Source organism: Chlorocebus sabaeus, chromosome 23 (assembly GCF_047675955.1).
Source record: "Chlorocebus sabaeus isolate Y175 chromosome 23, mChlSab1.0.hap1, whole genome shotgun sequence".
Classification (NCBI taxonomy): Eukaryota; Metazoa; Chordata; class Mammalia; order Primates; family Cercopithecidae; genus Chlorocebus; species Chlorocebus sabaeus.
In genome coordinates, this window is record NC_132926.1 from 17349371 (window position 1) to 17373642 (window position 24272).

Below are 24272 nucleotides of genomic sequence, written 5' to 3' on the forward strand. Positions count from 1 at the left end.
TTTGCTTAAAATATGAATGTCAAGTTATGAGCTAACTTCTTAATAGTGCAGAATTTCTGACTAAAGTCAACTTAGCAAAATGCAAATTATTTAACACCAGGAACTGAAACAAGAGCAAACTATGAGTTTAAATATAAACAGAAAAATCATCTTTGCCAATTATACTTGAGATAAAAATTCATTGTCAAAATTTTGATTCCTAGTTGTTTTTTAAAATTTCCCTACTCATGGGTTAGAAGCAAAATATACTCCCTCTTACTGACATGAATTGCTGCCTGTTCAGCATTTGCTGCCCTTTCTTCTGATGACAGCACCATGGTGTCCTTTGCTACATCTACATTACTGCTGTCCTCTACAGCTCATTATAGATCAGCAAGAACTGAGCTACATCAACTACAGAATTTCTCAACCTCATCCTATTGATATTGATATTGTGGACTGGACACTTCTGTGTTGTGGGGTTGTAAGATGGTTCTGTGCATTGTAGGATGTTTAGCAGCACCTCTGGCCTCCACCCACTAAATTCCTGAAGAAATCTGCTTCCTTGTTGTAGCAACAGAAAATGTCTCCAGACATTGCCAAAATTGCCCTCCCCTCCACCATCTCTGTTGCCCCACACTTTGAGAACCATTCTTCCAGTGTCATGAGTTGGCATGTGGCTTGTTCAGGATCAATTAGAACTTGTTCAGGACCAATTAGAACCCATGCCAGGACTTCCTGGAACAAAGTGCTCTTTAGTCTACTGGATTCAAGCTTAGAGTTTGCTGCTGATGAACTTGGAGGAAGTTCTTCTTAGAATATAACCAATATAAGACACAAAACAAAACAGTGAGTGGTAGAGAGGAATAGATTTCTGATGGCATTTGAAGATGTGAGTACAGCAAAACCCAAAACTGTCACTATCCTTGAGTTTTTTTAGTGAATCAGTAAATTGTTTTTTATTTCCCTTAGGCCATATTTGAAGTGATTGATGTCACTTCTAACTAAATGAAACCTTATTAATAGACTTATTATGAAAGCAAATGATGTCAATCAGAAAGCTTTCTAAATCATTCACAATAAATGTGATAATTTACATTCTGAATGCTTTTAAAGATGTATTTCTATGTCTATGCTATATGCAGGAAAACATACACTTTTTTTGTTTTTATCTGATGATTAAAGTAAAATAAGAAATTTCCAATTTGTCCTTTGGCAGTCACTACAAAATATGTTATTCCTAGTAATTATGCTACTTTAGGGATATCACAAATGGGTAATGCATAGATATTCTGAAGCCTATCATCCCACATATATGGCTTTTTTTTTTTTTTTTTTTTCCTGCATACAATCTGGTTGACTCCAGTCAGCATTTCAGAACTTCAAACTGGCTTTTAGAAAAAATATGCAAATAAGATTTTCTACACAATTACTGAATCAAAATCACAGTTAACCAATATCACAATCCTGTCATTAAATAGGTTTACACATTTAAAATGAGAATCGGTGAGGAAGCTTGGAAGACAATTCACATGGGATCCCTGCTATTGCTCCTCACCTGCTAATAATTAAATGAAACAGCACAAATCCTGCTGAAGTCTCATGAGCAGTAATGAAAAAAAAAATATTTCATAAGATTTGCTCAGTTTGGTATTTTTTTCAACTTACTTAAGGAAATAAACCTCCAGGACTTACAAAGTCTACTAAATAGAAAATATATAGGTGCATACAGTATAAATTTACTCTTTTCTGACCAATAGACTAACCCCCCCTCAGCAAGAGCCAAGAATGTCTATAATTTTTAAAATATTAACTGGAAACAAAAAATTATGAATTATGTCCAAATCCGGTATCATCCTTCGATAATAAGTGCACTGAAAAATAAACCGTAATGATAAGGAAGAGAAGTAGAAAAACAGGTGCCTAGTACTCATGGGAATACTTTCAATTGGTTTATGACTATAGACTGTTTGAATCATGTTAATAATACATTGTGTCATAGTTGATCCTTGCCTTGTCAATCTGTTTATATCCCTATGAAATCATTTAGAAAGAAGATAGCACATTTTCTATGAAGGTTGCCTTTTCTTTACAAGTCTATGGGTATATTTTGCTGTTAGTTGGAAGACCAGCACATTATGTGGTGGTCTTCCAATTTTATAATAATGAGATTCCAGATGATCTTTTGCTTCTTTAAAAAAAAATGAGGAAGAAAAAACTCTCATTACTGTTTTTTTTCTATCAGAACTGCTTGTTATCATGCTTTACATTACCTTCCTTACATAATGTAGCCATCAATTCCAAAAAGAAAAGCACGATAATTTGGTGTTTCTCTAGGTTCTTGGGGAATGATTGCCTTTAAAGTAAAATGCTTGCTATTAAAACTGAAGGCTGTTTTAATCATTGGAGCCTTTATGTATTATACAAATATGCAAGACCTTTTCACTTTTTCTCACTGAGTATTGCTAAAAAACTTCAAGGGAATGTTACCCTTACAATTTCATGAGGGAGAGAATACCAAGAGAGTTTTCTAAGCTCATTTGAAGTCTGAGAAGGCTATTGTACCCATTTTTAAAACCTGATCAAAATTCAGTCTGCTGTTTGTTACTAAATTATGTATCTCTGAAGCATAAATGTGTTGGCTTTAGAAAGTTACAAATTAGTGCATTTCCATATGACTTGGGAAAAATGTAATTTTAACCAATTTTGTTTGGGGTGAAAAAATATTGTTTGCATTATTTTATAACACAAGGGAGCTGTCAGCCCACATGGTCATCCAATTTCTGTGGCAGAGAGAGCTTGCTTGCATCTCAAATGGTTAGCAATAAAGCTTGTACTTTTCACATTAATGCTACCGATAACCTGTAAGAAATGCTTACTTTATACACTTTATTTTGCAGAAGAAAATGTGACAAGCCTAACAAAGGAATTTGGTACCTCCCTGAGTAGATATTCCATTTCTCACTCCATTATCTTTAATTCAAAAGTGTGAAACAGTATTTGAAATTGTCCTGAAACTTATTATTTTTAATCCTTTTCAGATATGCTGATTTCACTGTATTCTAGGGGAGTTCAGTTTGTGCCAGCTTGTCGTGCTGTCATCTCCTGTGTTACTGGGCTCTCATTCTTTGTTTGGTTAGTGAGTAGAGGCAAATATTAGTGGTTCCAAAAATGCCAATTTAAAGAGTAAAATGTGAGACCTACAATGATATTAGTAAAAATTTATTAAATATGACTGTATGAGAAAAGATAAATGGTTATGGACTAAGAAGAGAACAGAAAGAGGAGAAAATGTAATGAGGGAAAAAAGGTAAATGGAAAAACTAAAATGGAGGGGAGATTATGCGGGAAAGTAGAAAACAGTTAATGAATCAATATGGAATACCGGTATTTTAGAAGCAACATGTAATATATCAAATTGGCTAGTCAGTGGAACTTAGAAGGTATTTTTAATACATACTGCTTAAAATGCCTATTTCAGGTTCTTTATATCTAAAATGGGAAGGTCATTTCTGAGTTATAGATGTAAAGCCTGGTGATATCAATATGATGACAAAAGATGAAATCTTATTTACCTCTGGCAGCTGTTTTCAACTGGGGTTTCCAGGGAGCATTTTTGGCTTTCACAGCTGGAGGGGAGTGCTACTGGCATCTGCTGAACAGAGGCCAGGAACACTGCTAAACATCCTACAACACGCAGGACAGTCTCTACAGCATAGAGTTATCTGACCCAAAATGTCAATAGTGCCAAGCTGGAGAAGCCTTGGTCTATGCCATTAACGATTTCTTTAAGAATGCTAAAGTGGACCAGTTGTCTGATTGATGTTTGATTTGAAAGCACTTTACTTTGCCCAGATGCCCATTTAAACCTTAAGTCAGGTAAAACTATCAATAGTCTTGCACTGACTCCAATCACATTTTACATGAATTATCGAGCGCCTCACAGAGTACTCTGAGGAGCACAATCACTGATCATTGGTTGGTGGAGACATATGCAGAGCTCTGGGTGCTCCTAATCCTGAATTCAAGTTGGTTTCACCGATCGTATCTCAGAATAAGCAAGTATAGATGAGAGAATATATATCTTTTCAAGTGGAAAGACTACAAACAGAAGGAACAAGTGGTGTTTCAGAAGGTCCCTGATGTTGATGTATCAAGATGATCAATACAATACTTAACTTCACTTTCAGGACTAAATGACATGACAAGAGGTTGAGAGAAGGTGGTCATTTGGGGTTGTGTATCAGCAGGTCAATCTCATGCCAGAGAGAGTTCCCTAGAATGGTGCTACTTAAACTTCATATGCCTACAAATCACCTGGAATTTCTAATAAAATGTAGATTGTGAGTCAGCCTGTCTAAAGTTGGGGACAGAGATACTGCATTTCTAAGTCATCAAATATTACTGATTGTACAGGACTGAGGACCATACCTCAAGTGACAAGGCACTGGATTTGTCCTTTTGAAAATTATAACCACATCATTTAAAATCACATATATAAAAATGTATGTATGTATGTTATATATAAAGGACAAATTACATATATATAATGCAAAATTTATATAACAATTTTATGGTAAAGATTAAGGTTCTCTCAAATAATTCTCATAGATTCATTTTAATTTAAAAATTACTTGTTGAAGCAATATCTGAGTAAATTCTAATTATTGAAAAAAAGTACAAATAAGGCCAAGGACCCCTTTTGATAACTGAATATATCTCACAGCCAGTCCTTCCTCTCCAGCTCTACTGGCATCTCCCTTTCCTCTGCCCCACTCAGAAATAAACATAATTTTTACCAGTTTGGTGTATGTTCTTCCATATCTTTTTCTATGCATTTATGTACATTCATATACACCTATACATTATTTGTAAATTAATGTTTTAGTTGTTATAATTGTGTATGTATTATTCTGTAACTCACTTTCTTCAAAATTACATCTTATAATTATATATGGTTATATAATTCCATTTATTATCTCTTGGAACATAATACTGTATATTGAACTGTTCAACTTATTTTTAATTATTACATTGTAATCCGTAGACTGAATATGCCTTTTTTCTTTTGATAGATGCTACTTTTTAAACATAAATACATTGTTATATATGTTGATGTTACAAAAGAAAAATAGGTAGACATCAACTGTATTTTTTAAGATAAACAGGAAAATTGCAAATACTAAATAAAATAATTGAGTTTTTCAAATCAAAATATTATGCAATTGTTAAATATCTTCTAAGCTAATAATCCAAAATTTATGTGCACTTTCACAAGGGAACTAGAATAGAAAAAAAAATCTAAAGAAGGAAAACATACTCAAGTATTTCAGCTAGGCATGTTGGCTCACGCCTGTAATCCAAACACCTTGGGAGGCCGAGGCAGGCAGATCACCTGAGGTCAGGAGTTCAAGCCAGCCTGGCCAACATGGCAAAACCCTGTCTCTACTAAAAATAAAAAATTAGCTGGGCATGGCAGTGGGCACCTGTTATCCCAGCTACTCGGAAGGCTGAAGGAGGAGAATCGCTTGAACCTGGGAAGTGGAGGTTGCAGTGAGCCAAGATTGAGCCATTGCTGCACTCCAGCCTGGGCAACAGAGTGAGACTCTGTTTCCAAAAAAAAAAAAAAAAAAAAAGTATTTCCTGGGTACAGGAATGCCATTTTCGTGGTGGTGTAATTTTTTCAAAGTGACACCTAAGCCAATTAAATCTTTACTTTTACTAGGGTTGTCCATTCAATTGCAGCCTATACAAATAGTGGAAGACATGAATGGTGTTCCATAACGACAGGACTTATTTTGCTTCCCCCCAACCCTCCACCTTGTGTCAGACATAATTTAGCCTTCTTGAAAATTCTCTTGGGTTTGCTCCAAGAGAATAATTTACAGCTACAATCTAAATATCTTCTAGATTTACATATTCCTAAAAGGGCTCAGAGAATACTAGCTTACATCATTACCTTCACAGAAGTGTTACCAAAGTTCTAATACTCAAAACTATAATTCTTAGCTTGTCCTTCCTGATTTTTCTGCCCTTCAACCAAATTCATGGCAGGTTTGGCAAATATTAAGCTTTCACATCGCATTTTGCAGAACTCCTCTTAGGTACCACAGGATGTATGCAGGTTTTGTCATGAATAGCACTGATGCCATATTATATTGTTCTGTCAGTCCACACACAGTGCTGTTTTGAGTCAAGCCTGTAGCTCACTTGGGTATCATCTCCATGGTAACTTGTTTACAAGGGCTGAAATACAAGCTGAAAATTCAAGGTTAGCATTTCCTTTGTTGATGTTTTGATGTTTTTGGCAATCAGAATAATGTGGGCATAAGACTTGATTTAAACAGCTTCATGGCAGGCTGAGTCAAAACAAAACTCCATACAAAATGTGCTTTCTTCATCTCCATTAAAAAAGAGAGAATTCAAAATGATCTTTAATCAGAACCATCAGTTACATCGCCCTTTCATATTCCAAAACAACAGTCCTCTTGCTGCACTTTGGAATCATATCTTGGGAAATAGATTTAAGGCTTCGTAACTTTTGAAGCAATAATTTATTTGTGCATATGTTCTGCCTTATATGAAGAATTTAGTTTATTTTAGACCAGCATTGTGTTGGGAGGGGGAAATGAACAGTTTTAGTACCCATGCTAAAGCATTTCATCCTCCAAGTGGATGAGCCTTTTGTATTCTAAAAATTGACTGCATTTTCAATATTATGAAAAACAGTTACTACTCAAAATTACTCTTTCCTAGAAATAATTATAAAATGACTCTGATTATCACATTAGTTTATTGGAATGTTTAATGTTAATATGGGCAATTTAAATTCATTTAAAAAAACGATTTTTCGGTAAGCAACTCATATCCCAGAATAATCTTAAATCTATAAAATTTGGTCATTCAAATAAATTTCCACAAAATAGCGGAGAATAGAAAAATAATGTTATATATCTTACTGTTCTTTATAATGTCTTAATGAATTTTCATGAACATTAAAATAACCTCTAAAACCAGGACAGGATGTCCACTACCATTTATTTTCACCACAATTTCCTTCACATAGAACATAAATTTTCTACAGATACAATAATGTGTCCATTAGTATAAAAGTGGTGATTCAAGCAAAACTGAAGATGCCTTTTTTTTTTTTTTTGGAAAGAGTCTTGCTTTGTTGCCCAGGCTGCAGTGCAACGGCGGATTCTGGCTCACTGCAACCTCTGCCCCCTTGGTTCAAGCGATTCTCCCATCTCAGCCTCTGGAGTAGCTGGAACTACAGGTGTGTGCCACCACGCCCGGCTAACTTTTGTATTTTTAGTAGGGACGGGGTTTTGCCATGTTGGCCAGGCTGGTCTCGTACTCCTGATCCCAAATGATCCGCCTGCCTCAGCCTCCGAAAGTGCTGGGATTACAGGTGTGAGCCACTGCACCCGACCTGAAGATAAACTTTAAGGCAGGAAGTCCAATTTAGAGTTGGTATTGCTCAAGTAAAAGTGATGAAATGATAATGTTCTGCCTATTTGTCAGAAATCAGCTCATGCAAGTATTTCTTCCCTTTTTATTCTTTTTGACAGAAATATCCTTCTCTGCTTCTCTCAGTACCCTGTAAGAGTGTGCATGCATGTATATATCTGTGTGTGTGTGTATGCATCCCTCTCTCTCTGTCTATATATATCAAGAAAGGAATACCATGCATTGGCACAACTGGTTTACTTGGTCTAACAGATTATCATCACAGTGACTGATACAAGAAGACAAATGTTAATAGTTGGTGAATAAATACCTGATTTTCTCATAGTTGGTACATTTTTCTAGGGCTTTCTTAGTGACATTGACACTTTTAGAGACCCCTCTTATGATTTTGCTTTTGCTTTCCCAATGTGGATTTGTGGAATATTTAGCTTTTCTCTACTACATAGGAAGAATACTCAACTGCAGTTTGAATACTCAAACTGCATTCAAGCTTCACCATGATCCTTCCCCCTAGGTAAAGCTTTCTGAAACAATGGGTTTCACACTGACAGCGATTTCTGAGCATATCATTTGGATGGAGTTTTGTTCATTAAAATGTGTCTAGTAAAAACAGCATAGAGAAGCTTTAGTGAATGCTGAAACCAGAGTATTGGGGGTGGGGGGGGGGGGAATTTAGTCTTATTTAGAATATTTGTTCCACTTGATTAAATTCTACCTGTGTTCTTGCCTCTATTTTTTCTTTCTGTTCCTAATATTGAGTTATTTTTCTACTGCATTCTATCTTTCCTATGCACAAGTTCTTAGTCTCAAGTCACAGTCCTCCATGTACTATCCATTCTGGTTATTGTTTTACATTTCAAACATTAAGCATACAAAGTTCACTATTAGAAAAAAATTGTAAATCAAGTTGCCTGATTACAAAATAAATTCTTCCTTAAATTACGTTTTGAAGCAAGATTGAAGTAACCTAAGAATGACCTCAAGTTAAATGAAAAAGTTTGGTTTTATTGATTTACCTCTCACATGCCTCCAACTAGAGACTAATAAAATCCTAAAGAGTAGCACACAGGTGATTTTCACCCACAGATTATGGGTTTAGTTCTGAAATAAACTGTGAAAGAGGATTTTTTTTTTCCTTAATGAACCTGTATTAAAATAGATGCAACCAATGCTGATGGTGTTATATGGGCTGAGTTGCAAAGATCGTTATGTTTTAAGTCAACAACACAATTAAAAAACAACATGCTTCTTTCATCTTTTAAACTCTCCATTTACTTTAATTAAGCTCACACAGTGAAATCTTATTTTTTTTTTCCTTTTTAAAGATATAATTAAAAAGGTGAATTGAGAATTAGGATCCACCTTCATTCTGCTATATTGTTTTGGAGTGGGGGCATTATAATAGAATCTCTGGCATATGTGGTGTAAATTTTGCATTTAGCATCATTCTAAATTTATTATTGATAATTTTTTATAAAAATAAATATTTTGAAAGGAGGAAACACAAATGAGAGATAAAGAACCTCAGCTTGATGCCCCAGTTGCAATGTCTGGCAGCTAACTTTGCCCAACACAATGAACAAGCCATGCATCATTGGAGAAGAGCAGATAAATGTCAGTCAAGCATGTTCATATGGTGGAGAGAATGTGATAGCATTAACACATTGACACAATGTGACCCTGCCTATTAACACTCCTTTTTCCTTTCAGACTCCTCCTCAGATGGTATTGTGTGAACAAGAGCATTACTATTTAATAATTCTCCATTCAGGCTTTCCTAGTTGTCCACAAAACGTTCTTTGAAACAATAGAATAAAAGTAACAGCTCTCTTTTATATTTGTCAGAATGAATAACTAAATTCATTATCCTAGTAAGAAATAAAAATCTTAATGCAACTTAGGAGTTCAAAATATGATATCAATCAGTTAAATATGTCTATTATGACACTGAAGTAATTGAAAGTACTTTTAAAATTCACTCTCTGAATAGGAAATTTAATGGCTATTCAACAAATCAAATCCACATTGACACTGTAAATTTTAAGTCAAGTAACTAGCTGCTGATAATTAATTAAATATTCCTTTTAGCTGGCCCTCCAAACTGATGCGAGGACTAACCAAACATGATAATAAAGAATCAATGCAAAATAGTACATATAGTTAAGAACTAAATTGTATGATATACTAAAAATCATCCAGGCTTTCAAAGTAGAGGTTTATTAATAAACTGACAATAAGTTCTTCAAAGAAAACTCAAAATTTTGTATTTTAACTTGAATGTTAAGTTTTGAATTGGTACAAATAATATATGTGTGTACTCATGCAAAGAAAAAGACTAACGTAAAATCATGGAAGTAAGAGAGTGTTTTGTGGAAGAGAAAGGAGAATAATCTGATGAGGGTAGAAATATTTGAAAGGCAGACATGGCTCAATGGGTTGCATGGAGGATCAGATCATTCTTATCATTTTCAGTCAGAGAGTTTTAGATTTTTGTTAATAAACAGAAAGCAATTCATACTGATTTCAATTCATGAAAGTATTGTGTGTTTTTTTTCTTAGCAAGAGTATTTAAGACATATCAGTATTTCCATGACACGCCAGAAACAATGAGTTAGAGGGAAATGAGGCTTGAGTCACAATAGTTTTTGAAGAGGCTATTGTAGAGAACATATTTTGTTCAATTTGATAGCAATAAGAATGAAAAAAATTAGAGTGACACACAGCATTTGGTGTCCTACTAAATATAAGCATAAGAGGAATTGGTCAACATTTCAAACTTCAAATTTGGATGACAAAGAAGATATGATCTCAATGACAGAAACAGATCATTTATTACACAGTACAAGTGATCTTGAATATCCCCTTGCTCCACCTGTGGAATAATCTGTATTATGGTCATTCTATAACTTTATCTCAAACCCTGGCATTTAGATTCATATTTCAGAGGTCAGTGAAGTTCCATCAATCTTACTGAAGTTCCCTGTGACCTGGGGCCACCCACATTCCTGAATTCTCCTTCAAATTTATCTATTATGTGCTTTCATACTTTTTCTCTTTGCCAAAGAAATGTTCAGTTGAATGTATTAGTGTAGCTTAAAATGCATGCATCTACATAAATATTTGTGAAATACTATTTTAGGTTAAATTATCTGCTAAGCACTAAAGACATTATTTTACAGGTTTTAATAAGGAAAATAAATGAAGGCATTAGAAAGCTATTCAGATCAAGCTAGTTTTCTGTCCTATTACTAACATACTTCAAGAAGAATAAGCACAAAATACTTCAACAAGTGACATATTCTGTATCAGCATCAGGAATATCCTGGCTCTTGACCCAAAAAACAGATTCTCAAGTTAATTTTGGACTCTTCCTTAACACAAATTAAATAAGATATAAATTCGAGTTTGAGAAATTGTTGCACACACATTAAAGCATGGAATTTGAGACATTAGAGTCCTTTACTCTGCAGGCAAAGTGTTGACAGTAACAGTAGTCTATGAGTCTTCCAGTGGATGATTAACATGCAATTTAAAAATAAAAATTTACTGTGCAAATATTTTATAGATATAAATATACTGTATATCTGTGTCTTTTTATATCTATATAAATGTTTTTAAATATAAAATTTTTTATCTATATAAAAATGTTTTACAGATATAAAAAAAGGAAAATCCAGACCAGATCCTAGAAAACACCAAATCTGCACATCATAGAGACTATGGCATGATGGGCAAAGGAGGTGCCTATTAACAGGAGGAAGAACTACAGCCAGCTCAGCATGGATAGACAATAAAGAATTGAAAGTAGTAGTAGGTAATTTGTGGAGACCACTGAAGAGTAGCAACCACCTTTAAATGCACTCGAATAAAAACCAAATTTAAGTTTTACACTTGAGATGATGAAGAGGCCAAGTGTCTTAATTGTCTTTAATCAGTAACAAGCATCTTGACATAAGGAAATACTCTTTCTAGCATAAACTAGTGCAGGATAAAAAGAGAAATGGGAACCTGACCAATGAAAAGAGAAATCCAGATTCGATATTTTTAAGTGCTATGCTTTTAGCCACATTAAGCTAAGAGTTTTTCAGGCCCTAATGGAGAGGTTCTCATGAACCCCAGTGGATATTATTTCTAGATAATTACACATTAGGTTTAAATTAACTATATTGCTAATGATACATACGTCTTTCATAGTGTGAATCTGGGCATCTCTTATAAGTGAAGTTAAAAGAATATATTAAAGATATATATTTAAACCTGTATATAGTCAGTATTTTACATTTTAATTTTCAGGTAGCAAGCCAGGTAAGCACTACCCCTTCTGGAATGTTTCATAATAGGAGGAAACATTTCCTTTTTTTCCCAAAACAGTGCATTCAAGGAAGATTTCTTGAGACCTGTAATATAGATTTTTCTCCTGAAATTAATAATAGTTAGCAAAAATGCGTTCATGCCCTGAGTGAAAATAAACAATTAACTAGTTTAGGATAATTAATTTCTATGTCTTGTATACTTTTCAGGGACTACTTATTTATGCCAATATTCATTTGGCTGTCTGCCAAATAATAAGCTGCAGGATTTGGTTTTGTTTCTGTTTTTGTTTAAGGTTAACCATATTATCATTACTCAGAATACTCCAAGTAGAGTTCAATATTGAATAGCATATGCTCTATTAATTACCTTCAACTGAAATATTTTAGTTTTATCTGCCCATAAACTGAATTTCATGAAGTATTTGTCTGGAAATTTCCTTTCTGATTGTTTTAGAATACCCTTTAAAATTCTTTACAAATCATCATTATTTGGTAGATATTTTAAATAATTAGTGATATTATAAAGACTCTTAGACATTTTGTCATATTTGCAACATGCAATGGTGGGAAGTAACAGAAAACTAGGAGAGATGTATTAGATAATCCACACATAGGTATGGATGAATCCCAAGATTAAAAAAAGATACTCGGGAATGAGAAGAGAGTGTGAAAATGACCCAAAAAAAGGTATATAAAAGGACATTGTTATAAACTTTCTTTTTGATTGCCATCATTTGAATGAAATGCTCTTAAGTGCATACCTTCAAGGTGCCATTTGGCCTTTGAGACACAAAATTTTGATAGTTTTTTCTTAACTATTTGAATTTGATTATTTGCATGATTGATACTGGTTTCATTAGAAGAATGAAAAGAAATCAAATAAGAGTAGAAGGTTTTGATAGAGGAAAATTAGAGTAAACAAACAGGAAGAGTAGAATAAATATTTTAACGCATTCATATGTATTTAGATTTCAAAATAAAACTAAATTTTGGTCAGTTAAGTAAACCACTGACTCAGTAATAATTTAATTAATTTACATGGTCACTTTATTTAATGGGAAAAAATATTGACATCAGCAAAAGAAGTTACAATCCATGAAATTAAGGAGTGAATATCATTCTACCATATGGATTATGCTTCAGAGTATCATGCATACTCATGCATTTAATCTACTAACATGTCACCAAATCTATTCTGCCATTTTATATACCTTAAGTACACGTTTATTAAAATCAATAAAAAATATTCCAGAATTGCTGCATGGCTGTGTGAGGAGCTTGACAAATCCTCTCTTCAGAAAAATAGTGATAAAACTGGAAAAAATGGATAGAAACAAATTTTGTGGTCCTAGGACTTGAACAATGGGCATATAAAAAATTGGAAGTGGCTATGCAAAAGAATATACTGAAGCTCAAAGAAAAATGAGAATCTGTGACATTTGTATTAGGAGATGCCACCCCCTCACTGCCCAGCTCTGTGTTACGGAATTTCTATTCTGGACAAGTGGGGCAGCCCAAGAGGACCTGCAGCTCTCATCATTTCCCTCAGCTCCAGGGTGCAAAAGTTCCACTATAGGCATTGCTAGGGCAGGCTCTGAGGCATAGTCAGCTAAGTGCCCTTGTCTAAAGGCTCTTATACATTATGTCATATTTGCAATATGCAATGGTGGGAAGTAACGGAAAACTAGGAGATTTTATTTGCAGCAAAGCATGGAAAAAATTATTCCCAGAAGTTTTGTCATAGACAATAGAGATCACAGAGGCCATCAACCAGTGAAGGCTAACATCTCCATGATAGCAGTAAAAACAAACAAAACAGCAGAAATTTAGCCGGGAGACCCACAGACAGCACTAACCCAAAGGGTCCCGTTAAGATTAGACTCATCCCTGGTGCCCTGAAAGGCTGTATATAGGCACAAAGTTACTCCATGAAGGAGTAAATGAAACTTGTGAGCCATTGGTTCTTGGCTGAATACAGGACTGACTTGCAAACACCTTGAACTTTAAAAGTCACTCAAGACACACACAGATCTATTGGCAAAGGATGAAAGCCTCATTGGCTCAGAGGCCTTAAGCACAACTTCTGACAAATGAATGGCTGACCATTAAGCTATAGTGACTTTGGAACTCAGGCTTAAGTGTGTGTGTGTGTGTGTTTAGTAAAAACCTGAACAATTGTATCAGAGGTTGCACACTCTGGGGAAAACAAGATTAACCACATTTATGAGAATAAATCACTAAACGAACAAAGTAACAATAGCAAGCTCTGGGAGAGGGGGATCATACTCTGGAGTTGCTACAATATTTTCTAAAGTGTCTCAAAAGTTATGAAATATTGCATGAAATTAAGTATGTTTGATTCTTACAGTCAAAAATATGCAAACAATAGAATTGCATTTGAAAGGGTTTAGATGTTGGACTTAGCAGATAAATGCTTCAAATATGCTTCTATAATGTGTTAAAAGCACTAAAAGAATGTTTAAAGACTGAAAAGTATAATGATAATCTATCAAAGAATACCAGTAAAATTATAAAAATTAAGCAAATAGAAATTCTTGAACTGAAAATCAAATAAATAAAAACTTCATAAGGATCTCAACAGTAGTTCGATCACAAGAAAAAAATCAAATAGATCAACAGAAATATTCCAATCTGAGATTTTTTTTAAAAAAAGAAAAAGAAATAGGTAAAAATGAACAAAGTCTTAGGGGTCTGTAGGACACAATTAGGCAAACCAAACCATATATTAATAGTAGCACCAAAATGTGAGGAGAGAAAGAAAGGGGCAGACAAAATACTCAAGAAAATAATGGCCCTAACTCTTCTGAATTCGATGAAGACCTTTGCACATACAAGAAGTTCAACAAACTCCAATAGGATGAACACAAAGAGATCCGCACCTAACACATCAAAGTTAAAGAGTTGAAAGACAAAGATAGTATTGAAAGTATTAAAAGAAAAGATGACTCATCATGCACAAGGTAACTCCAGTATATCAGCAGCTGACTTTCCATCAGAAACAACAGGGGCCAGAAGGCAATCGCTAAGATGACATGTTTGAATTGCTGAAAGAAAACAGACAACTGTGAACCAAGAATCTAGCAATCTATATTTGAAAAATAAAGGCAAAACAAAGACACACCCAAATGAATAAAGAGAATTTGTTGCTGCAAGCCTCACCTTACAGAAGCTACTAAAGGAAGTGCTTTAGGCTGAAGTTACACCAGATAGCAATACAAATCCACATGGAGAAACAAAGAGTGCCAATACATTAAATTATAAAGATAAATTTTAAATATAGGATAATATATTTTTCCCCATTTCTCTCAAACTGATTTTTTAATTGCATAAAACAATATTTATAAAATTGTAATACTGAAAAAACTACAGTAAGATTTATACATTGAAAGAAGCAATATGTGACATTAACAGCACAAAGGGAGGAGGGAATGAAGTTAAATATGAGCAAGAATATGACACCATATTGTAATTCAAATATACAGGAAAAAAATGTCAACGAAATTGTTTATCTATTCTTTAATTAGTCTTCTCATCCATCCACTCACCTGCCCTATCCGTATTGGCCAGCTGATGGTACTGGCACAAGCCAAGCTCAATCTTGCCTAAAGGTACTTGCACTGCCTGTTAATTCTGCCTGAGGGGCAAGGAAATCTTTTGATTGTCAGAATTTCTCTTGGATGGCTCACTCATTTCATTCAAGACTCTTCTGAAAAGTCACATGCTAGGTTTCCACCTTACCATTCTATCTAAAATAGTATTCCCAATTCTCCTTTCTCCATTGTCTAGTTTATTGTATACATATTTTAGAAACACTCAAACTCAAAGAATAAAACAGCTATACAACTCCCATGTAAATCTGATGTAGAACTCATCTCCCTAATAGCAGGTATTTACATTTATTTATAAGGAAATACATATGTCCATTATTTACCTTAATATTTACATTTATATCACCTTAATATTTCATTTGTCGTGAACAATATTGATACTTTATTTTGTAGTTATTATAAGTTTGCTTTTCCCCCCAATACATTCCTTGCTCAATCAGTAAATAGTATAATTGAGGATGTAGCAAGCATTTGAAATAACTCATTATTTGATAAGTACCAGCCAAATTGCTTTAGTTTCTTTGAAATATCTAAGAGCTCCATTGTGGAACTGAGAGAGCCTACAAAACTCTAGTCTATTACGTAAAGCTCTGAGTCCCATTAACAGAGATGCAGCATAGCTTTGTGTTTCTGGCTACAACTCTTCCTTATGATCTTTTAGAAGTAAAGACCCTGTGTTTCCTAAATTGTAATTAATTCCTATAGGAGATAAGACAGAGTCTGGGCTTTGAAACTGTCTTCCATAGTGTGATATGTGAAATATAAAATGAAAAGTAAGACAGAGAAGAAAGAAAACAGTGAGTGAATTCTATATCTTCAGCTGAGGTATCCAAGTTCTCACACTGGAACTGACTACAGCGGTTGTGATGTGACCCACTGAGAGTGAGGAAAAGCAAGGTGGGGCAACGGCCCACCTAGGAGTGTCACAGAATTAGGACAACCCCCAACCCTAGTCAAGGGAGGCAGTGAGTCACTGGGTGACCCCGCTGGGGAAACCACTCTCTTCTCACTGATCTTTGCAACCCAGGAGGCAGGAGATCTCCTCGAGAGCTCATGCCACCAGGGTTTTGGGTTAGAAGCACAGAGCTATGAGGTCTCTCAGCAGCCACTTGGACAAGCACAGGAGACAGAGGGGTTTTTGCATTCCCTGGCCCCAGGAATTCTGGTGAGACAGGAGTTCCTCTGCAGTGCTCTGGAGGGGGCGGAAGCCAGGGAGCCAAGCAGCGTCATTCTGTGGCCTCACTACCATGGGCAACTCACAAGTTAAGATCCACCAGCTTGGAACCCCAGCTGCTGGCCAGCAACAGCGAGCTGGAGACTGCCTGAGATGACTGAGTTCCTAGGGGAAGGGGTGGCCACCATTTCTGTGACTGGGGCAGGTTGTTTTGGCCTGCTGGATCTGGGGAGTCTAGACGGTCTGGACTGGGAGGAATTCCCCACAGTGTGGCACAGATGCTGTGACAGATCGTAGCTAGACTGGTTCTTTAAGTGGGACCCTGATGATCCATCCCTCCTCACCCAGCAGGACCTCTCTTTGGGAATTTCAGCAATTCCAGTCAGGTTTTATGAATAGAACTCGGAGCTCTCCCTGGGATGAAGCCATCACAAGGAGGAGTGGCTGCTGTATCTGCAGCTCAGCCTATAGCCTTTCCCACCTGCTGACTCTGGAAAGTCCAGGTAGTCTGGACATTGGGGGATCCCTCCAGTGCAGCACACCACTCTGCCAAGGGGCAACCTGACATCTTCTTTAAGTGGGACCCTGATCCCATTCCTCCTGACTGGGTGAGGCCTCCCGGTAGAGGATGTCCTGATACCTCCTACAGGAGTGTTCCAGCCAGCATCAGGTCAGTGCTCCCCCTGAGATGGAGTTCCCAGTGGAAGGAGCAGGCTGCCATATTTTCAGTTTTGCAGCCTTCACTGGGGATACCTCCTGGTGTGGGAAGGTCTGAAGTAAGTAGGGTCTGGAGTGGAACCCCAGCAAACCACAGCAGCCCTATGGAAGAGGGGGCTGATTGTTAAAAACAAGCAAAAATAAAAACAGAAAACAACAACTACTACAAAAAAGACCCCACAAAAACCCCATTAATAGGTCATCAGCCTCACAGATTGCAGGTAGATAAGCCCACAAAGATGAGAAAGAAGCAACACAAAAATCCTGGAAACTCGAAAAGCCACAATGCCTCTTCTCCTCCACATGATTGTAACACCTCTCCAGCAAGCGCACAGAAATGGGCTGAGGCTAAGACAAATGAATTGACAGAAGGTGGGTAATAACAAACTTCACTGAGCTAAAGGAGCATATTCCAACCCAAAGCAAAGAGGCAAAGAATCATGATAAAACATTACAAGAGCTGATAACCAGAATATCCAGTTTAGAGAGGAACATAAATGACTTCATGGAGCTGAAGAACACAAGAACTTCGCAATGCAATCACAAGTATCAGTAGCCAAATAGACCAAGCAGAGGAATGAATCTTTCTGAAATAAGACAGGCAGAGAAGATTAAATAAAGAATGAAAAGGAATGAACAAAACCTCCAAGAAATTAGGGATTATGTAAAAAGACCAAACCTATGACTGATTGGAGTACCTGAAATAGACGGGGAGAATGGAATCAAGTTGGAAAGTATACTTCAGTATATCATCCAGGAGAACTTCCTCAACATAGCAAGACAGGCCAACATTCAAATTTACGAAATCCAGAGAACCCCAGTGAGATACTCCATGAAAAAAATCAACCCCAAGACACATAATCATCAGATTCTCCAGTGTCAAAAGAAAAACTGTTAAGGGCAGCCAGAGAGAAAGGCCAGGTCACCTACAAAGGGAAGCCAATCAGTCGAACTGTGGACCTCTGAACGGAAACCCTACAATCCAGAAGAGATTGGGGTGCCAATATTCAACATTCTTAAAGCAAAGAATTTTCAACCTAGAGTTTCATATAGTGCCAAACTAAGATTCATAAGCAAAGGAGAAATAAGATCCTTTTCAGGCAAGCAAATGCTAAGGCCTGCCTTGAAAGAGCTCCTAAAGGAAGCACTAAATATGGAAAGGAAAAAGCATTACCAACTACTAAAAAACACACCAAAGTATACAGACCAACAACACTATGAAGCAACTACATAACCAAGTTGGCAAAACGACTAGCTAACGTCATGATGACAGAATCAAATTCACACATAACAATACTGACCTTAAATGTAAATGAAATAAATGTCCCTTGGGAGGCAGAGGCAGGCAGATCATGAGGTCAAGAGATTGAGACCACCCTGGCCAACATGGTGAAACTCTGTCTCTACTAAAAATACAAAAGTTAACTGGGTGTGGTGGTGCACACCTGTAATTCCAGCTGCTCAGGAAGCTGAGTCAGGAGAATCACTTGAGCCTAGGAGGGAGAGGTTGCAGTGAACGAAGATCGTACCACTGCACTCCAGCCTGGTGACAGGGAGAGATTGCATCTCTGCGTAGGGGCCGGGGGTGGGGGAAGCACGGATGTGGGGGAAGAAATGCCACAGTTAAAAGACACAGAATGGTAATCCGATAAAGAATCAAAACCCATCAGTACGTTGTCTTCAAGAGAAACATCTCACATGCAAAAACACACATTGGCTCGAAATAAAGGGATGAAAGAAAGTTTACCAAGCAAATGGAAAACAGAATAAAGCAGGGGTCGCAACCCTAATTTCTGACAAAATGGACTTTAAACCGACAAAGATCAAAAAAAGACAAAGAAGGGCATTACAAAATGGTATAGGGTTCAATAGACCAAGAAGAGCTAACTATCCTAAACTTATATGCATATATGCACCCATTACAGGCACACCCAGATTCATAAAGCAAGTCCTTAGAGACCTACAAAGAGACTTAGACTCCCACACAAAAATAGTGACAGATTTTAACACCCCACTGACAATATTAGATCAATGAGACAGAAAATTAAAGAAATACAGGACTTGAACTCAGCTCTGGATCAAGTGGACTTGATAGATATCTCCAGAACTCTCCACTCCAAAACAATAGAATATACAGTCTTCTCATGGCCACATGGCACTTACTCTAAAATTGATCACATAGTAGGAAGTAAAATGCTCCTCAGCAAATGCAAAAAAACTGAAATCATAACAAATGATCTCTTAGATCACAGCACAATCAAATTAGAAGTCAAGAACAAGAAACTCACTCAAAACCACACAACTACATGGAAATTGAACAACCTGCTCCTGAATAACTTCTGAGTAAATAATGCAATTAAGTCAGAAATCAAGAATTTTTTTGAAACTAATGAGAACAAAGAGAGAATGCAAGAATCTCAGGGATGTGCCTAAAGCAGTGTTAAAAGGGAAATTTTTAGCACTAGATGTTCACATAAAAAAAACAAAGATCTCAAATGAATGACCCTAACATCACAACTAAAAGAACTAGAGAACCAAGAGCAAACAAATCCCAAAGCTAGCAGAAGATAAGAAATAACCAAGATCATAGTAGAACTGAAGGAGATAGACACACACACACACACAAATTCAAAAAAAAAAAATCAACAAATCCAGGAGTTGGCTTTTTAAAAAAATTAATAAAATAGATAAATCACTATCCAGATTAATAAAGAAGAAAAGAGAGAAGATTTAAATAAACACAATCAGAAATGATAAGGGGGGATATCACCAATGACCTACAGAAATACAAACAACCATCAGAGAATACTATACACATCTCTACACAGATGGAAAATCTAGAAGAAACGCACACATTCCTGGATGCCTACACCCTCCTAAGGCTGAACTAGGAAGAAAGTGAATGACTAAATAACCAATAATGAGTTCTGAAATGGAAGCAGTAATAAATCACCAAGAATCAAAAAATTCCCAGGATTATAAGGATTTTCAGCTGAATTCTACCAGAGGTACAAAAATTAGCTAGTACCATTTTTACTGAAACTATTCCAAATAATTAAAAAGGAGGGACTCCTCCCTGATTATATGAGACCAGCATCATTTTGATACCATAACCCTTTAGAGATACAACAACAAAAGAGATCTTCAGGCAAATATCCCTGATGAACGTTGATGTAAAAATCCTCAACAAAATCCTGGCAAACCAAATCCAGCAGCATATCAAAAAGCTTATCCACCATGATCAAGTTGACATCTTCCCTGGGAAGCAAGGTTGTTTCAACATACGCAAACCAATAAATGTAATTCATCACATAAACAGAGCCAAAGAAAATAAAACCACACGATTATCTTAATAGACGCAGAAAAGGACTTGAATAAAATTCAATACCCTTTCATGTTAAAAACTCTCAATAAACTGGGTGTTGATGGAACATACCTCAAAATAATAAGAGCCATATATGACAAACCCTCAGCCAATATCATACTGAATGGGCAACAGCTGGAAGCACTCCCCTTGAAAACCAGCACAAGACAAAGATGACTTATCTTATCACTCCTATTCAACATACTATCGCAAGTTCTGGCCAGGGCAATCAGGCAAGAGAAACAAATAAAGGGTATTCAAATAGGAAGAGAGGAAGTCAAATTATCTTTTTTGCAGATGGCACAATTCTATATATAGAAAACCCCATCATCTCAGTCCCAAAACTTAAGCTGATAAGCAACTTCAGCAAAGTCTCAGGATACAAAATCAATGTGCAAATATTGCTAGCATTCCTATACACTAACAATTGGCAAAAAGAAAGTCAAATCATGAATGAACTCTCATTCACAATTGCTACAAAGAGAATAAAATATGTAGGGATACAGCTCAAGGAAATAGAGAGGACTCAAACAAATGAAAAAACATTCCATGCTCATGGATAGGAATAATCAATATTGCAAAAATGGCCATGCTGCCCAAAGTAATTTATAGATTCAATTCCTATTAAACTACCATTGACTTTCTTCACAGAATTAGGAAAAGCTATTTTAAAATTCATAGGGAACCAAAAAAGAGCCCATATAGCCAAAACAATCCTAAGCAAAAAGAACAAAGCTGGAGGCATCATGCTACCTGACTTCAAACTATACTACAAGGCTACAGTAATCAAAACAGCATAGTACTGGTACAAGAACAGACCAATGCAACAGAGTAGAGAACTCAGAAATAAGATCACCCGTCTACAACCATCTGATCTTTGACAAACCAGACAAAGAAATGGTGAAAGGATTCTTTATTTAATAAATGGTGCTGGGAGAAATGGTTAGCCATATGCAGAAAATTAAAACTGGACCCCTTCTTTACACCATATACAAAAACTAACTCAAGATGGATTAAAGACTTAAATGTAAAACCCAAAACTATAAAAATGTTAGAAGAAAAACCTAGGGAATACCATTCAGGATATAGGCATAGGCAGGGGCAAGGATTTCATGATGATAATGTCAAAAGCAATTGCAACAAAAGCAAAAATTGGCAAATTGGATCTAATTAAACAAAAGAACTTCTGTACAGCAAAAGAAACTATCATCAGAATGAACAACCTACAGAATGGGAGAAAATTTGTGCAATCTATCCATCTGGCAAAGGTCTAATATCCAGAGTCTACAGGGAATTAACAAATTTGCAAGATAAAAACAAACAACCCCATTAAAAAGTGGGCAAAGAAAATGAACAGACACTTCACAAAAGATGACATTCATGCAGCCTGCAAACATATGAAAAAAAGCTCAACATCACTGATAATTAGAGAAATGCAATTCAAAACCACAGTGAAAGACCATCTCATGCCAGTCAGAACAGCAATTATTAAAAAGTCAAGAAACAATAGATGCTGGTGAGGTTGCTGGGAAAAATGAATGCTTCTATACTGTTACTGGGAATGTAAATTAGTTCAACCATTGTGGAAAACAGTATGGAGATTCCTCAAAGATCTAGAAGCAGAAAGACCATTTGATCCAGGAATCCCGTTACTGGGTATATACCCCAAGGAAGCTAAATTATTCTGTTATAAATATACATACATGTATATGTTCATTGCAGAACTATTCACAATAGCAAAGACAGGGAATCAACCCAAATGCCCATCAACAATATACTGGATAAAGAAACTGTGGTACATATACAGCATGGAGTACTATGCAGTCATAGAAAAGGGATGAGATCATGTGCTTTGTAGGGACCTGAATGGAGCTAGAAGCTGTTATCCTCAGCAAACGAACACAGGAACAGAAAACCAAACACTGCATGTTCTCACAAGTGAGAGCTGAGTGATGAGAACACATGGACACATTGCAGGAAACAACACACACTGGGGCCTGTCAGGAAGGTAGTGGGAGGGAGAGCATCAAGAACAGCTAATGGGTGTTGAGTTTAATGCTTGGGTGATGGGTTAATCTGTGCAGCAAACCACTATGGCGGACGTTTACCTATGTTAGAAACCTGCACAGCCTGCATATGTACCCTGGAACTTAAAATAAAAGTTGATTTAAAAAATTAAATAAAAACATACGATCACTTGTAAATGAGTTAATATTCTATTTTTTCAATCAAATATACCAGGCTATAAGATAAATACTTCAATAAATTATTAATAAATACTTTTTTTAAAAAGAGAAATAAGTACCAATTCCAGCCCAACTTGAGCTGACATGTTAATGTCTCTAAATGATTCAGTCATGCCAAAGGGATTTATTAGTATTGCCTGTGTTCACCTGTGGTCAAATAATGCATAAAGTTATCATATGTATACAATATCAATTTTTAAAGAATTTGAATAGATTAAAATACACTTAAAACCACACTTAATGAAATTTAACTTTCTTTGCTTATTCAAAAGGCACTTGAAAAATTCATGAGGCTTTGAGTTTATTATAAATATCAGTTATCATTGCACTAAGTATGAAGGAGCCAGCTAATAGGGCATTATAGTTATGTGGAAGCCCAAAAGACTAATTCTCACTAGATCCTTAATTTTTGTGTAATTTTGGAAAGAAAGACATCTAAAAGTCAATCAGTACAAAGCATGGAGAGAGAGAGGAGGTTATGTGTGTAAAACGGCAGTTACTAACTTGGTTTAAATACAAAAGAAAGATAAAGCAAACAACAAAAAAGAGAAAAAGTTTAAGTTTGCCTTTCTCTCATATGAGTGATTCTATACTGCACAATTTCCCTTTCCAAGGGATATCTGGTAATGTTTGGAGACATTTTTGTTGTCATGACTCTGAGGTGCTACAGGATGGCCTCTCAGAACAAAGATTTATATGGCCCCAAATGTCCATAGGATGAGAAAGCTACATTAGAACATCTCAAATGTTCCAGAGTGAATTTAATATATTTTATATTTTATCCATCTGCAATAATTTACAAAAAAGAATATAGTAAATATGGAAAATCCTAGATCTTTGTTGGAAAGACAATCAAATAGGACTGGCAGACATTCAAACCCTAGATCCAAGTTTAACTTTCTGAAGGTTACATTTATTTTAACTTCCTCCAAGTCAAGATGGGATTTGTGCCTAGAGAGATTACAAATTCTGGCCATCTTTTGACATGTTTTCCTATCTGTTAGAGAATATATCACAAATGCTGGTCAGGAATATATTCCCTGTCAATTTTCCCTCTTCCTCTACCTCAGCTCATTTTCTCCAGCTTCATAGAAATAAAGTTGACACAGACAGATTGTGTATGTGGAAGAGAAAAAGAGCTGGAAAGAAACTGAAGAGCTAATCCACTATGATGTCAGTCTACACCAAAGATAGCGTGCCAGAACTCTAAGGAGCCATCCATTAGAAATGCTGACAGTGTTGGCTCCTATGACAGTCTTTGATACAGTGAATTTCAATAGTTATGCTTTCAAATTTTGAAGGCAATTGCGAACTTTATCCCAAAGATTTTATCTTCCAGTTAAAATGATCTTTTTAGTTCTAAATCAGTGTTTCTCA